The sequence below is a fragment of the Phoenix dactylifera genome, chromosome 4 (assembly GCF_051530095.1).
Source record: "Phoenix dactylifera cultivar Ajwa chromosome 4, Ajwa_hap1_PhDact_Kaust_v1.1, whole genome shotgun sequence".
In the NCBI taxonomy this organism is placed as follows: domain Eukaryota; kingdom Viridiplantae; phylum Streptophyta; class Magnoliopsida; order Arecales; family Arecaceae; genus Phoenix; species Phoenix dactylifera.
Window position 1 is genome coordinate 45,024,372 of NC_143193.1, and position 17,531 is coordinate 45,041,902.

The 17,531-nt window shown below is 40.5% G+C and overlaps 1 long non-coding RNA gene and 1 pseudogene across 1 annotated transcript; both read right to left on the minus strand.

The window, feature by feature from the left end:
• Positions 1-7,539: 7,539 nt before the first annotated feature.
• LOC148714104 (uncharacterized) lies at positions 7,540-9,098 on the minus strand. Its single transcript, XR_016400312.1, has 2 exons — positions 7,925-9,098; positions 7,540-7,822 (listed from the first exon to the last, which is right to left on the minus strand). It is a non-coding gene; the product is annotated as an uncharacterized LOC148714104 (long non-coding RNA).
• Positions 9,099-14,102: 5,004 nt separating this feature from the next.
• LOC103708895 (TLC domain-containing protein At5g14285 pseudogene) lies at positions 14,103-15,142 on the minus strand (annotated as a pseudogene).
• Positions 15,143-17,531: the final 2,389 nt, after the last annotated feature.

Consider the following 17,531-nt stretch of genomic DNA (forward strand, 5'->3'; position numbering starts at 1 on the left):
GTTAGTTTTAGGTAGAGATAAGTACCATGTATGTATGTATGTATGCATGTATGTATGTATGTATGTGCATGTCTATGTATGTGTGTGTATGTATATATATATGTGTATATATATATATATATATGTGTGTGTGTGTGTATATATATATATACATATATATATATATTGGTTTGTGCCGCTAATTGTGAGATTTGCATCAATAAATTTGGTTTGGTATGTGATGGTATGTTTTACATAATTTTCTATACAAATATATTCGTATGATTATTATACATATTAGATATTGAAAATATGATTATGTAAACAAAGATACCTTAAGTTTGAGAAAAATTCATCGTATAAGTAGAAACTGATTTGACAAGAGTAAAATGTAAATCAGACAAATAAAATATGGTGTGGACTAATCTCGTCATAGTGCCCATGGGCTGACGCAAGGAGATAGCCTCCACGAGCTTGTGTGGGACAACTTCCACGGGCTTAAGTGTGGTATAGTGACTATGGGCCGAAGCATGAGGATAGCCTCCACAAGCTTATGCGTGGGATAGCCTTCACGAGCTTAAGTATGGTATAACGACTATGAGCTGATGCATGGAGCTTTTGCGAGTTTATGCGTGGGATAGCGACCGCTGACGCGTGGGTTTGTATTAATCTTGGATTGAAATAACATAAAATATTGTTGTTCAACAATTGGATACATTGACACACACACACACACACACACATATATATATATATATATATATATGTGCTTTATGATAAAATAATAATGTGCTTATTATTGTATGAGCTTTCCGAGTATTGATGCGATATTCATGTTATCTTATATTACTGGTCGATTATTTTCTTATTACTCATGGTGTAGCAGTTTGAAATTCTTATTGAGTTGAAAAAGCTCATACTCTTCTACTTTTTTTTTTTTTTTTTGTCATAAGGGGCATAGTTTCGAATGGGAGGGATGTAGAGTTCGTACAACTAGTCATTAGTTAGTTATTTTTTTTCTTATTTTGCTGGTATCGATGGACATTGAGATATTTGTAATTGAACTAGTTGATGATTTAATGTTAGTAAATTGATTTAATTATAATTATTGGCGTTATGTGAATTTTGTTCATCTCAGGTCTATCATATTTTCTAGAGTTCGACTTTAGAGAGTGTGTGGTTGTGTTACGTGCCCGGACCTGGATGTTGGATTCGGAGCATGATAGGTAATTTCCTATCCAACCCCTAGTACCGTACCAACAAGCCAATCAGCCACAACGATATATGAATCCAAGAAATCCTCCGAGCATGCAAAATATTCGACAATACTGGTTTCTAATGAGGCAGCCTGCTCTAGCAAATATGGCAATATCCCCATGAGCTAGTTGAGAGGGCCTGATCTGCGAAGGCGAGTTGAGTTCTTCACTCGCAGCTAGCGAAGCATTTCTAATTCCAGTTTGATGACATAGAAGTTCATCCTCGATATGTTGTAAGCTGTGCAGCAGAAGATCAAATGTACTTCAATGAAGTGCTTCAACAAAATCATTTCGATCAAACGCCAATAGAAAGCAACAAAGAGACTAGTAGCCAGTTTGTTCCATATCTCGTCGATTGTGGGCGACAAAGAGATGCATCAAAATTTCATCCTCACCAAAGTAACAACCATGTATTGTCTTGAGATCTGCATGCCACGATCAACCAGCAATTCCCTGGATGGCAATTTATTCCATACAAGAAACTGGCACTGACAAGGATGGTAGAGCTCAAGGTTTGTAGATCAATGATGTTATTAATTCAACAGCAGTATTATCCTAATATATTTATCTGAAATAGTATTAATGTAATATATGATAGAGGCTAATAATTTAGAGTACATAACCAGGTGGTAAAGTGGATTGGAGAATCTCTTAGGGCTCGTTTGGTTCGCGGGAAGCATTTTTCCTAGGGAAGCAGATTCCTAGGAAGAGGATGCTTAGGAAAGTACTTTTGGCATGTTTGGGTGACCATGAGAAAGTGACAAATTTCCAAAGTGCTTATGTTTGGTTGACCATCCATTTTCCAGCTGGGAAAGTTATATATAATTCCTATTATACCCTTAATAAAAATTAGATCTTTAATGTCTCTTTAATGCTTCTTTAATGCTGAAGAGCCTTTTTGGAAAAAAAATAAAAATTGAGTGATTCCCATCTCATGTGGGAATCATATTCCCATGGGAATACAACTTTTCCGTCTCTCTTTTTTGAAAACTCCAACCAAACAAGAGGCATCTCATTACTTTCTCGTTGACCACATCTTTTCCCCTTCTTTTTCTACGAACCAAACGAGCCCTTAATGACTAGTGAGGTTGGATGTCTCTATAATTGTTAGGGTTGCCAACAAAGTGAAAGAAAAGAAGAGCTTATTAGAGCGAAGTTTCTATTTCATTGTTTAGAGCTAAAAGAAAAGTTTCAAGGAGAAGAAACTACTAAAAGAATATCTGCACCCAATTACAAAAATTGGAATGATATTTTAAAATTGCAGAAAAGTATTTGACTACATTTTTTTTTTAAGTACACGTTATTTTTTATGTTTAAAATGTACAGGTACGACAAAAGAGTTCCATGGAGTTTAAAAAGGCTTAACCCACACAAACATTTGGCAAAAATCCAAGTCCAGCCTTCAACATGTTTAATAATAAGAATCACCAACCAAGGTTCCACACAGCACTAACAGCTACCTGATACTTTTTTTTAAAAATATCTACTAATGCTAGGAGGCTCTTGTTTCATGCCAAATAAAAAGTTATCCTGCCACAAGGTGCAAGAAGGGCATTGGTTAAGTTATGGGTTACATGTGGGTAATTGAATATTTAGCTGCCAAGCCAGCTTTAATAGCCAGAGGAACTTCTTTCATATGCACATAATGGCCCATGGTGTATTTTCACTTGACATAAAAAAGATTGGATAAGTGAACTCCTAGCACAAACACAAAATAATCTGTGGCTTTTGAACTGCATAAACTAATGCCTGGACTGCATTATGTCATCAAGTATATGCATGACTACATCCAGAGAAGTTCAAACAATAATAACATCAACTGATGTCACTAACCCTTTTACAATAATAATGTTTCAAGGCATACGGAATATGTCCTACTTTGCACAAGTAAAAAATCTATAAGTTTTTTTACATGTATACTCTCCTAAATATATGAAATTTTATAAATATTCTTGTAAAATTACTATCTTCTTGTACATCCTTCTTTTTTTCTTTTTCGCATATGTACCAATATCATCTAACGCCGTTAAAAATTAAACGGCTTCAAACTAAAATGACCGAAATACTTTTATGGGTAGATATACAAAAAAAAGTTATAAGCATATACATATAAATAGTAATTTTACAAAAGTATTCATGCAATTTTTCATATTTAGAAGGGTATATATTTAAAAAATTTATTTAAAAAAAATCAAAACTCGGTTGGAACTTACTAAGTCTTTTATGATTCAGTTGGATCGACAAGTCAAAAAAAAATTGAGCCACATTGTCAATTTTTTTTTTTTAAGAGTATGACTCAGTTAAATTGGAATATTAGGTGATCAATTTGGTAATATTATTCTTTATTGGTTTTTGATATAATTATCGTTATTGAATCTACGATATCTATATATATTTCATTATTTTTAAAGTATTAAAACATATCAAATTTAAATTAATTTTAGAAGCTTAGATTAGTAAAATATTTTTTAGTGATTTGTAAATATTGAGTTATTGTTTCTTTTTGAGACCAAAATTTCGCAAAAGCAGCATGATTCATTCTATAAGAGTTGATATTAATATGAGATCATATGATATAGTAATATTAATATTTTTTGCCACATTTTTTATTAAGAACAACTGATTTACTAAATTTTAATTATTTTTATTATTTTTTTAAGTATACATCCTCCTAAATATGCGTAATTGCATGAAAATCCTTGCAAAGTTGCTATTTGTATGGGTATCCTTATAAAGTATTCTTTTTACGCGTCTACCTATAAGGATATTATAGTTATTTTTTTTAACGATGTTAGATGGTATGGGGGTGTGTATATATATATATATATATATATATATATATATATATATATAAGCAAAATAAATATTTTACAAAAATATTAATATAATTTTATATATTTTGGAGGGTATGCATAAAAAAAAGACTCTAAATCTATTTGTAAGGCTGAGAATATGCCCTTTTCCCTCTCTTCCTAGCATGCACCTGAGCTTACGGGCAAATGAGCAAACCGTAATGGTAAGAAAGAAAGCCACTGGGAAACAGTGTGCTCCTTGCAAATGATGAGCGCACGTCCAATTCCTTTGTTTGCAAAAAGTTTTTAATCAGCAGACGACTTTTAGAAGCAGCACTGACGCTATTCTTGCGTAGATCTTTTCAAATTTCGGACGGCCCATTCAAGCCCGAAGAGTTTTAGACAACCCGGGCTTGGATTTCAAGTCCGATGGGCAGGGCCATGCCTGAAATTTGAGCTCGTCTACTAAATGGGCTGGACTCAGATTTACACCGATTCATCTAGAGCTCGAAACTTATCATATATATATATATATATATAATTCCAATATCATGTTTTGATTAAGGGGAGGGGTGGCAGCTCCTGGTCAGCGAAGTTGTAGGGTGGTTCTATATACACCCCCCCTATTGCTCAGGACACCCCCCAAAAATTAAAAAAAAATTAAATACTCTCTACACCCCCCCATTTGCTAAGGACACCCCTAAAAAATTAAAAATTCCTAAATTACCCCCCACCCTCCCCACCCCCTCACCTAAATTGCTCTCTACACCCCCCAAACCCCCCCCACCCCGCTCTTCCCCTCCAAAACACCCGCCGGCTTCTCCCTTCCGCCCAAAAAACCTTGCCTCAAGCACCTCGCCGGCGGCCAAACCCCCTCCGTCTCCCTTTGAACTGTTCCGCCCAAAGCACCTCGGCAATGCCCAAAACCCCCCCGTTCCCCCTTCTCCCTCTCGTCGCCGGCATTCTCCCGATCTCCGACCACCTCGCCGGCTTCTCCCGGAACCACCTCCCCGGCCATCTCCCGAGCAACGAGCACCTCGCCGGCGCCTCCACGACCACCTCGAGGTAGCCCCCCCCCCCCCCGCTGGCATTTTTTATTTTCACGGTTCGTGCTCCGTTCGGCACTGGATCGCCGAACAAAAGGCTTCTGTTCGGCTGAACAGTGCCGAACAGAAGCCTTCTGTTCGGCAACCCTCAACCGAACAGAAGGCTTCTGTCCGGCACTGTGCAGCCGAACAGAAGGGTTCTGTCCGGCACTGTGCAGCCGAACAGAAGCCTTCTGTCCGGCACTGTGCAGCCGAACAGAAGGCTTCTGGTGCCAAATCGCGTGCCGTGCTGAATTTTGTGCCGAACAGATCCTCTCATTTATGTATGCAATTGAATTATTTTATTTGATATAGCCTAACATTGAATTTCTATATTTTTAGACATGGATCCCGGTCCCTTCAGAGTTAGACCTACGGCGTCAGCTAGGAGACGTCGTGCTAGGATTGCTTCTCCCGAGCCTGCTCATATGCCATCGCCCTCTCCTGAGTCAGAGCATGATGATATGCCCGCTAGGGGCGAAGACGATGAGTCCGTTGGACCATGTCCAGAAGGTCCAGAGGATGAGTCCGTCCTGATCAGTTTCAGGATGCATATAGCAGCTTCCATCTGGAGGCAACAGGTATTGTTTATTTGTTATAGCATTATATTTTGTTTATTGATGTTTTATAAAGTAGTAGTAATTATACATTTATACTTCAGGAACGGGCTCCACTAAAGTGCATGAACCATACTGCCAAGGTTGGTGAATGGAAGTGGTGGTCTTCAAACCAACCAAATACCAGGTTCAAAGCACTATTGAGGCAGTCGGGCCTCATAGAGTTAGTACAGTGCTCTTATCGATTCACCGATAAGATTCTGATTTCGGGCTTCGTAGAGAGATGGCAGCCCGAGACGAACACCTTCCATATACCATTTGGCGAGATCACTATCACGTTGGATGATGTATCCGCCATTTTAGGGATTCCTGTCGCAGGTGCCTCAGTAGCAGTTTCTCCTGAGAGGATGAGTGATCGGGATGCTGAGGAGCTACTTGTGGAGTTGTTGGGGGTGTCAGCTGGAGACGCGCGTCAGGAGGTACTGTCATCGCGCGGTCAGTCTGTGAGGATGGAGTGGCTGAGGACTCAGTTTCACTCTGTATCTGATAGAGACGGCCAGCAGAGGATAGAGTGTGCAGCACGAGCCTATTTGTTATTTTTGTTAGGCTGCACACTCTTTGCTGATAAGAGTGGGACCAGGGTGCCTATAGCGTATCTGTGTTTACTGCGGGATCTGGATAGGGTGAGCACATATGCCTGGGGTACAGCTGCCTTAGCATATTTGTATCGGCAGTTGGGGATTGCGTCGAGGTCATCAGTGAGACAGATCAGTGGTTATATGACGCTTCTGCAGGCATGGATTTATGAGCATTTTCCAGCACTCAGTCCTCACCCGTCGCTTGAGTATACTGATGCCAGTCCCCGCGTGCACCGCTGGATGCCCGGTACTCCATCCCGTACCACGATGGACCATTTAGTGGTTCTACGTGAGTCATTGGACCTTTTGAGCATCGATGAGGTACGTATCATATTACCATTTGCTTGTGTTTGTCAGTACTTTTAATATGCGATATAGTATAAAACTGAAATGGACCTTTTGTTTTGCAGGTTATTTGGGATCCCCATCATCGGCTTCGGGGAGATCGCCCATATGTTGATATCGCATTTTTTAGTGGCTCCATCAAGTGCCTTGATATCGTAGAACCCTATTATCCAGAAAGGGTTCTTAGACAGTTTGGTCGTATTCAGACCATCCCTCGAGCGCCACTAACCCCTACGCGAGCCAACAGAGGTTCCACAGCAGGCTCGTACCGGATACATTACTCCTATATGGATCAGCTTTGGGAGCGGTGGGAGGACCACGTGCTGAGCCAGGCGAGCAGGAGCCACCCAGTTACCCGGCCATCAGACAGCGTACCGGGATACATGGAGTGGTATCTCCGTATCACGCACGTTGCAGTTCAGCCTCCTCATCTGCGCTCGAGTACTCATTCTGGAGCTAGGAGAGGTCATGATGATGCTGACATGCACCGGCGGCGTATTGCAGATGCACTCGGTATCAGTACCGACATTGTACGGATGGGTCCCTCAGAGGCTACGTCACTAGGTGCCGGGCACCTATTTCATGCTATTTGTCAGATGCATCAGTTACTTCTGGGTGATGAGCCTGGCCCGAGTACAGCACCCTCTCATTCGGATCCAGCACCCTCTCATTCGGACGTACAGCAGTACACGCGTCGACGACGGCGTCATAGGGATTGATGATGGAGCCTTTATTTTGATTATGTAGCTTCGACTTTTTTTTTTTTGTAATTTGAAACTGTTGATATTAATGAAAAATATATATTTTTGGTACATTTACGTGTAATCTTTGTAAAGCCTGGCCCGTTCTATTTTACACAAATATAACAGTGCACATAACAATCAATCTAACAATGCGAAGACAGATATTTTTTGATTTATATTGATGATGGAGTTTCACAGTACATGACTCTAAGAGCCCAAAAAAATTTACAACTTTCAAAAATTGTACATATATAAACAATCAATCTAACTCTACTGTCTCGCTAATTATAACATTAGGTGAGATGCTCTCTTTGAACTGTTGAATCCGGGCTTCATATGAATTTTCCCATCCGGTAGCACAAGGAAGATGATATTTTCGCCAGTTGGTCGCTACTGGCGGAACGGGATGTCCCGGCAACAAGAACACCTTCAAAATTAGAAATAAGAAAATATTAATAGCTACAAAATTATAAATAAGCAAAATTAAATAAGCAAAATTAAATATTCGCAAGTGTTGTGAACGTAGTACCTCAACAAAATGATTTCCATTTACGAATCCGATAGCGATATCTTTGCGGGATAGAAGAGGTACTGGCACAGAACGGAGAGGTAGGAAGGTCAGACATTGTTGCAACGAGAGATGGTATAGGACAACATTATAGCAGGATGCTATAAGATGACCCATGTCCGGCATAGTCATCCATCTGTTCATATGGTGGACAATCATCATAATATGATAATGCATGAGTGATCTCAGCAATCGTCCCTTCCACACCATATAATGTGCGATAGTGGTCTGAATGACATTGCAACTCTTGCAATAAATCCTTCCTAACACGCACCCAGTCATCTTCTCCAAATCCCAGTAAGTCAGCTATTGCCCTAAATCCGCAATTCCCATCAGCTTTTACATCCTTGATATGCTGGATGTATGGTCTCAAGGCAGAAGGAATAGCATCAATATAGATAATGGGCGTATGTGACTGGGCTCTAGTACGAAAAACCTGCAAATAATATCAAATGATAGAAAATATGTAACAATGGCAGAAATATCCAAATAGTTATCCGTCTCAGCACATCCCGTACCGGCACGGCACGGCACGTCCCGACATGTCTCGTATCGGCACATCTCGGCACGGCACGTACCGACATGTCCCATATCGGCACATCTCGGCACGGCACATCCCGTATCGGCACATCTCGGCACGGCACATCCCGTATCGGCACATCTCGGCACGGCACGTCCCGACATGTCCCGTATCGGCACATCTCGGCACGGCACGTCCCGACATGTCCCGTATCGGCACATCACATACCGGCACGGCACGGACCGTCCCGTAGACGTTGTGATACCTATTGTAAGGAAATAAATATTTGGTACTTACCTTTTGCTTGGGCCGCCTCTTTTGAATCTGAGTAGATGGATTGCGGATGGTAACTTTCTCAACACCAGGTGAATAACTATCCTGTCCAGATAGAACCAACTCAAACGCAGACGGGTCACGTCGAGTAGACGTATCAACCTTCATTGAAGCGCGCCCACGTGAACCGGTCTTCCGTTTTGTAGGCTCTAAAAGAGGTGTACTATCTGGACTTGCAATCTCTCGTAACTTCTTGATCATCTGCAATTGAGAAGCCCCATCTAACTTCTTGAATCGTAGCGCAATCAAATCTAACTCTGCATCACAACTCAACTGAATTGGCTGCACGGGGCGGGGGGGGGGGGGGTAGGCAGAATATCAAGTTTCCTCCAATGAGGATCTATGCAGTCGAGAGGAATGGGCCGACCTTCCACCCTGTACCGCGCAATCTGGTGAGCACATGGTATACCATGTGTGCGTCGAATAGCGCACCCACAATTTGAATCATCAAACCCAACTGAATTGGCTCGTTTCGATTGGGCGAGGACATGATTTAACGCACTTATAGATATGAAACCTCGCAACTCTTTGAATTCAGCTGGCTTGAAGTTGTGCTGCACTACCAATAAACTCTTCTCCAATGAGGCTTTAACGGAGCTGTGCTGCAACTCAATCAATCCATGTATTCTAGTCCAAGATGACTCGAAACTTCCTTGGCTTGATCCAAGCTGCTTTTTGAGCTTTGCATGTGCACTCTCGACCCTAGTAAACAAATGAAAGTTAGATATAACAATTGAGGCAAATTAAAATTAAATGAGTCTTTATTTGTGATACCTATTTGTCGTCACATTTCCGTAGTGCCTGCATGTATCCGTCCACGCCGCAACAAATCTTTCCTTGTATTTGCTCAGCCAAGTATCTGACACATACTGTAGTGCATCTGGATAGGTACCGAACTCTCTCTGCAGTGCACTCCAGCGATCATTATACTCGTCTTCCGTGGAGGACAGCACTAGTACATTCCAACTCATAATAAATTTATCCCATTTCTCCTTCAATTCGAAAATTTTTTTGCACTTGGCCAAAACATTCCTACTAATATGCCATCTACATAATAAATGTCTAGCAGTAGGAAATACTCTATGAATTGCATTCATCAAAGCCAAGTCTCTATCTGTAACAATCAACTCAGGCAAAACATCATCAGCTATGACACTGCGCAATCTCTCTAATGCCCAAGTATAGCTTTCTTCCCGCTCAGAATTTAAGTATACAAAAGCAATTGAAAATGTCATGTCAGTAGATGTCACCCCCACAATCTCTAAGAGCGGAAGACGATACCTATTCGTCTTGTACGTGCAATCCATTATCAACACACGGGAAAATGCACGGAACAAATCAATGCTGCCAGGGTGTGCCCAAAATAAGTCATGCACAACATCCGTATTAGTACAATTCCTATGCCACTCAATATATTTAGCCTCTGATAATTTACCTAATAGATGTTGCATTTCAGACCTCCCGGCTTTCTCTACAACCTTAAACCGTTGACGTACATTGTAGATAGTCTTGATAGTCGTAACATTGAGGGCATCTCTTTCCTTCAATGTGGATAATATGTCCTTTGGACGAACCAAACTCTTCGACATATCCACTAACAATTCCGTCTCCTGCTCAGATAATCTCCCTGCATATGAGTGCCCCTCCAGATTCTCTGCAGCGGGATGATTGTGCACTCCACATACGACCAGTAATATCCAATCATCCGCAGTATCCAATTTCTTTCCTCTTAATGCAAAAGGGCATCCACACTTCTTTGTCCCACAGGCAGTCTTTATTCGCTTTTCTTTTTTGGTTCGGTACGTCCCACCCCTCTCACAACCTAACGTAATTCTGGGTTTCTTAGAAATGGTACCTGCATCGGATGATTTGATTACAACAACAAAACCATTTCGCCTCCCAGCTTCACGACACCAATTACACAAGTCCTCTCTACTCTTGAAGATCTATACATTAAACAATTTATGTAAGTACACAGTTGTAAAAATAGCTCGCTAAACTAATACAAAATTGCACAATACATTATAATACCTCGTAAGTTGTAAATTCGATTGTGTAATCCAGTACAAATTCTGATCCAATTATACTCGATTCGGTTGTAGCATAGCCCTACATATAAAATAATTTATCACCAAGAATTAATGAATCAGAGGATCTGTTCGGCACAAAATTCAGCACGGCACGCGATTTGGCACCAGAAGCCTTCTGTTCGGCTGCACAGTGCCAGACAGAAGCCTTCTGTTCGGCACTGTGCAGCCGAACAGAAGGCTTCTGTTCGGTTGAGGGTTGCAGAACAGAAGGCTTCTGTTCGGCACTGTTCAGCCGAACAGAAGCCTTTTGTTCGGCAATCCAGTGCCGAACGGAGCACGAACCGTGAAAAAAAAAAAATTTCGAAACAAGGTGGAACATGTACCTTTGCGGCCGATTCTTCGTCCCAAAGCACTAGTTGCTTGTCCATGCTTCGAATGGGGCTTAAATCTCCTTCAAAGATCGCCTAAACGATGTAAATGGATCGAGGGGTTTAAGGGGGGGGTTTGAGGGGTGTTTTTTTTTTTCTTTTCAAAACGAAACGGAGGAGGAGGAAGGGGGGTGTACTAAGAAAATTTCAAGGGCAATATGGTAATTACACTAAAGGTTAGTTTGGGTATTTTCTTTTTGGTTTTTGGGGGGTGTCCTTAGCAATAGGGGGGGTGTATATAGAACCACCCGAAGTTGTACGATAGGATGCCGGCTGCCGTTTGGAGGCTAAATTGAAGTTAGCCTCCTCACCTTCGCCAACCTCCGCTCCAAGCTCGCTACCCGCTCTCATCCTAGCTCCGTCTGCAATTGCTGGGCTTTCCTCTACCTTCTCAAGTCCCTCTAAGACGACTGCCGCCGCATCGACCCCCTCTCCCAGCCACTGCCATCAACAGCCTCCCCACCTGCACCACCAAGAAAACCCTATCCCGCTCCGGCGGCGTCCTTATCTCCAGGGATCTAGAGAACAAACGCAAGATCATGCCTTGAAACTACGTGGATCTAGTCATTGAGGAGATTGGGGTCTCGAGGTTGGCCCTTGCCAAGACATCCTCTATACCTACTAGAGGATCGACAAGCGGTATGTGAGGTTTGATTCTCTTTTTTTTTCTTTGAGAGGGTGTATGTGTGTGTGAGACTCTTTGGCAAAAAGCCCATAGCCTGGTCTAAAAGCCCAAGGCCCAATAAGGAGCCAACTCGAGCTTGGAAAAGAGGCCTGAAGGCCAAGCCTTAGGCCTAAATAAATTAAGAGCTACTTTAGGCTGGGCGTGGCCCAAATCCAGCCCGGCCCACTCGTTAAGCGGGTCTATCATAGAATGGCATATTCTGACAAAAGTGAAACACGGCACTGCAACAGAACTACAAAAGAACATGCTCTTCAAGAAGGATATCTATAGGAGAAGCATATATCCTCTAATTACAGAAAGTGATCTAAAAACAGAGAAGAATCAATCACCACAATTTCTTTTCTTCATTCTGCCGGTAGCTACATACATATTACAAAAGAGACTACGAACCCTACTACGAATTACATCAAACTACCCTGAAGGCCAACAACTCGAGCACCATACTATGCTAAGCACCGGCGATATTGGATGCCGAAGGATGAAAGCTTGTTAAAGCAAAATCCAATACAATGCCGCCAACAATTGCATAAATTGAAGATTAGTTAACCTTCTTTAACTTGATAAATACTAGAATACTAAAGTAAGGAGCATGATGCTTTTCATGTGAAAGGTTCTCAGACACTAACTTTACTACTTGAAGGCACTTTTAGTAAAGAATGCCAACAAAGCTATGCTCATAATAGAATAACATTGCCTGGCAAGGCCACCAACTAAAAGAATCATTTTATACACTTATGAAGGAGACTGGAGAATTTCTTCTTTTGAAAAAAAATGGAGGAGATGAAAGAAGAAAATTTGGTAACTTAATTTAAACATATGTGCACCACTAGTTTGTAGCATATTTTCGCAAAGAATTAGCATTTCTGAATAAGTGAAGTACTGAGTGACTAGTATTCTTGGTGTTCGATCCAAATTAACAGTGAGGACAGATACAGATGGGTGCTATTTTGTCTCCCAGCTTTCATGAGGTTTATTCAAGACTTGAGGCAATAGCAACTGGGCTTGATTCAAGAAAAGAATAAGAAAGCAAAGTCCTGGCTTAAAAACTACTTGCAGAAGTCTCAAAATTCGCAAGAGAGAACAGACTTCTGAAGGTTACAAAAACGTACATACAGGAAAAAAAGCTTTCTTCATGACTATGGATTCAAGAACAACTGCATATGAAGCCAGTGGCACTTGGCAAAGCGATGTCAAAGTGAATACCTTATTCACATGAAACTTTCAGTTTAAAAATCTGAAGATCGGTTTCTGGTTCTATAACTTGTTTGACATCATCAAGGTATTCTCTAGGCTTAAAAAACTATTTGCAGAAGTCTCAACACTCACATGAGAGAACAAACTTTGAAAGGTTACGAAAATGTATATACAGGAAACAAAAGTTCTTCGTAACTTTGAAGTCTTGGACAACTGCATATGAAGCTGGTGGAAGATGGTATAGAGATGTCAAGGTGAATGCCTTATTCACACGAAACCTTCAATTAAGAATCTGAAGATCAGCAATGGCTTCTGGTTCTATAAGTTGGTTGACATCATCAAGGTACTCTCTAGGCCTTGTTTGGAGTGAAAAATTCAAGTGAGTGCAAATGATGTGAGTGCCCATATGAACAAAAAGAATTGGGGGTAGATGCAAGCTTGTTCAATAAACATGAAAATGATAATTTCTTTGCTGTCTAGTACTCATTCGAGAATTTTAGTGATTGCTTTCAGCAAGATAATTAGCTGAAGATATAATAAAGGAGAGAGGTTCTCGGAGAATAAAGATGCCCGATCGTTCTTTTCCTACCTAAGATCTAAAGCTGGAGGCCCCTCCCTCTTCTTTCCCTTCCCATCCATAGAATATGGGATTCTCCCTTGTGTTCCTTCTTCAGAGGTAATTCAAGGTTCCTTGGCAATTCTTGGTAGAATAAAGAGAAAGCAGCCCTACAGATGAAAGTGCTTTGTCCAGATGAAAATTAATCACATATATTCACAAAATAATTTCAAATTATTACATCCAATAAAACAAATTGCAATATGGCAAACCAGAGGGAGCAAGAAGTACTAGACTTGGAATATAAATCATGGTTAAGAAGATGAATTAGAAAACTATGTAATTTAACAACTACCATACCACATCTTCTACTTTCCAATGCCCAATTGACTTTTAAATACCTTCAGCTCAGCACAAGTTTTGCTGATGAAGAACTGCATTGAATCATGACTTTGGGTTGACGTGTTGGAACTAGATACAGCAAATCGACCAAGCCACTGATCATCCAATGTTACCCATATCAGTTCTCCAGCCGGCGACTTACCTTCCTTTCTTCTCTTCCTTCTGACTCATCTCTCTGAACAGCTTCATCCAAAGATTTGAAATCCACAGGATACTGACTGCAATTGCCACACCGACCACAACAATCCATGAGACAGAAGCCCACATCGGAATCACATCACCGGCCTTCCCGCTCATATAGAAAGCACTCATCTTGTAGAAGAACACCGGCCCGACGAGTCCCCTCGCGACAGTATACAGAGCATAGAAAGGAGGAGACAAGAACCTATGCATTCTTGCAGCAGAGGGCAATTCTGCTTTCCGGAGTCCGGCTAGCGCCCACACATTCTGGCAAAAGCTGGTAACCTCTGCAAACACCAGGAGGACTAGTACTGCAAAAGCACCATGAAGAACAAGGCAGCGACAGGTGACCAACACGAAGAGCGTTGCGAGGTGGTGGGCAATGAAGAGATAATCTCCTGGGACAAAAATTAGGTAGTGGAGCAGATCACTTGTGAAGTAGGCAATGCTGAAGTCAAGAACCAGGTTCTGGAAATTGGTATTGGGAGAGGCAAATCCTCGAATTGGTTGTGATAGAATTGCAGAGAGAGCCAAGAAGACGGCCGGTGTTCCATGACACAAGGAGATGAAGCAACTCGATGCATCCGGGCGGTGCTTCGGACCCCAGTTGCGGAAAATTACGAAGTATCCGATAAGATATATGAGACAGAACATTGCGAAGAAGGAGGGGAATAGCGAGTACTCAGGAATCACAGCCTCCATCGTAAAAATAACAAAAAAAAAAAGGAACTTTGAACCAAATAAAATACTCTAAAAATCACAGCTTTTCTTCCTCTAAGGAGTTCCTGAGAGCCCAAAATCGGATTTTGGGCATAAAATCAATTGAAAAGCCTTCAAGTCCAGATATTTCCAGCAGCCAAAGACACCCAGAACACGGAATCCCACTCTACCACGCAGAATTCCCTTCTTCTCCTCTTTCCGGGCGAACCGAAGCCAGGGTTGCCCTTCCGAACACCAAACCCATAAAGGCGCAAACTTTCCGAATTCAACAGCTTAGAAATCGATAAAAAAAACCCGGCTTGGGATAAAACCCAACGGACTTTTGCGTTCAAATCCACTCAAATCCGATCAACAAGACTCAGTCCTTCATTCTTCAAAGGTCCAAATCTAGGATTTCGAACAGAAACAGAGAAAATGGAGGTACCTGCGCCTGGAAGCCAGAGATAATCTGGATCCCCGATATTACGATTAGGGTTAGGGTTTTGAAAGCCGCCCACCGAGAATACTGGGAGAGCGGCTCCCCGCACATAACAAAATAGAGAGAGAGAGAGAGAATTTTGGGGGGGAGAGGGGAGAGGAGAGTGGAGACTCAAAAAAGGGAAACGTGAGGTTATATGTTTGTGAGGAACTCTTTAAGCTAGATGGTGGGCTCCCATAAGGACAAGGAATTGAAATTTGTTTCTAGTTGAGATTTATAATGAAAACGTGATGTTGGTAGTTGACTGGGGGATCATGATAAGATAGAGGAAGGTGAGAGCCAATGGAAACAGAACAGCGGCTTAAAGTTTCAGCGTGGTGTGGGGATGGATGTCTGGTGTCTCACGCATACGCCTTGGATATTCTCTGGTGTTATACTTGGGATGGGGAAATAAAACAATCTCATGTCATTCTCGAGTGAAGACTAAGAGAATTATAGTTGTGTTGTTGTTGTTTTCTTGGTTTAGTTTGCAAGTTTTTGTATGGCCTTATCTTTTCCATCTATCTTTCCTCTGTGTAGTGTCCTTTTTCTCTCCTACCAACCTTGTTTGTGCCACATATTCATAAATCAATCTTTTTTTTTTGGTTTTGCTGAATAATCGATTGAAAAATTCAGTTTTGTTTTTCGATAGAAATTTATATGTATTTGCATAAGAAATAGCATATCATTAATTTGGGCCAAAATTGATCACAAATTTAGACAAAATTTATATGGTTGCCACATCAGTTATTTAAGTTCGTCGCTTGTCTCATGCATACAAAGAGTGATATTTGATACGAATAATAAACCCATAACGCACACATATATATACATACATACATACATAGAGAGAGAGAGAGAGATTCTCCTATATTAAGAAATTAATTATAAGATTCAGATTGGTTGCTAATGATTGCACCATTATTAACAAACATGTTTGGAGTAATTGCAATCCACTTGGTATATTGTTCTTTTCCAAGCTGATGCCATTGGTTATTTCTACTCATTTCAAGTTTGAGCAGTCAAGTTCAACCAAAAAAAAGGGAAAGAAATTCTACAATACATAACACTATATAGCTCACGCTTGTGCACAAATCTTATTCATTTCTACTATGTAGCGCAAACTTGTAAAACTACTTATAAGACATGCACATTGTCTACATTTCTCTTCTTGGTCTAGATTTCTTGAGCTACATGTTTTACCCATGCCACATTATATTACTCTAACTGAATTTTAACCACGATACTTTATTGGTATGTATTACTCTCTATGATATGCATGGGACGAACAACTATTGAGAATACATGTACAATAAAAAGAATGTTTTTGTAAGTCTTTATGCTTTAAACATATCTTTCTTGTAAACAATATAAATTGTACATGCATAAATCTAGGCGTCGTGCTCATTTTAACATAAGCAATGCTATTATGCAAATCGATTCTTCACAAAAAACTTTATAAAGTTTCGTTTTGATTTATGTTATTGTCAGTTCGTCATAGCCATATTTACATGTTATAATTAACATGTAACAGCTTAAAAAAGTGAAATAATATTTTTAAGAAATATCATTCTATCATGATACAAAAATAATGATGTCATAAGCATATTCTAGAAACATCAGGAGAAGTTTGTTTAACCAAACCTTTATGAATTCAGAACATCATACATAAGGCAGGCACTTAAATCATGTCCCTTATAAGGGCAATGAATCTAGCTGAAAATATCCATTGTTTGTATGCTTACACATGAGAATGAAAATGTCCAAGATAAAAATATCCATTTGATATTATGTCTGATACATTCATAGGCCTTTGCATGCTTATATAGGAGAATGAAGGTGTCCAAGATCTTCATAACAAGCACTAAATTGAATTGAGGCTGTTCTTTTAAATAATGAGACCACATCTATTTCTGAAAAAAAATAACTTGACGAGAAAAATAAAAAATAGAATTGAGGCTCCTCCCAATGCTTGTGCTTCTTCTTTTTGTTTTAGCAACTATAGTTCGGGTCACCTTCACTTACTTTCAAAGGCAAAAACTAAAAAAAGAATAAGGCATAAC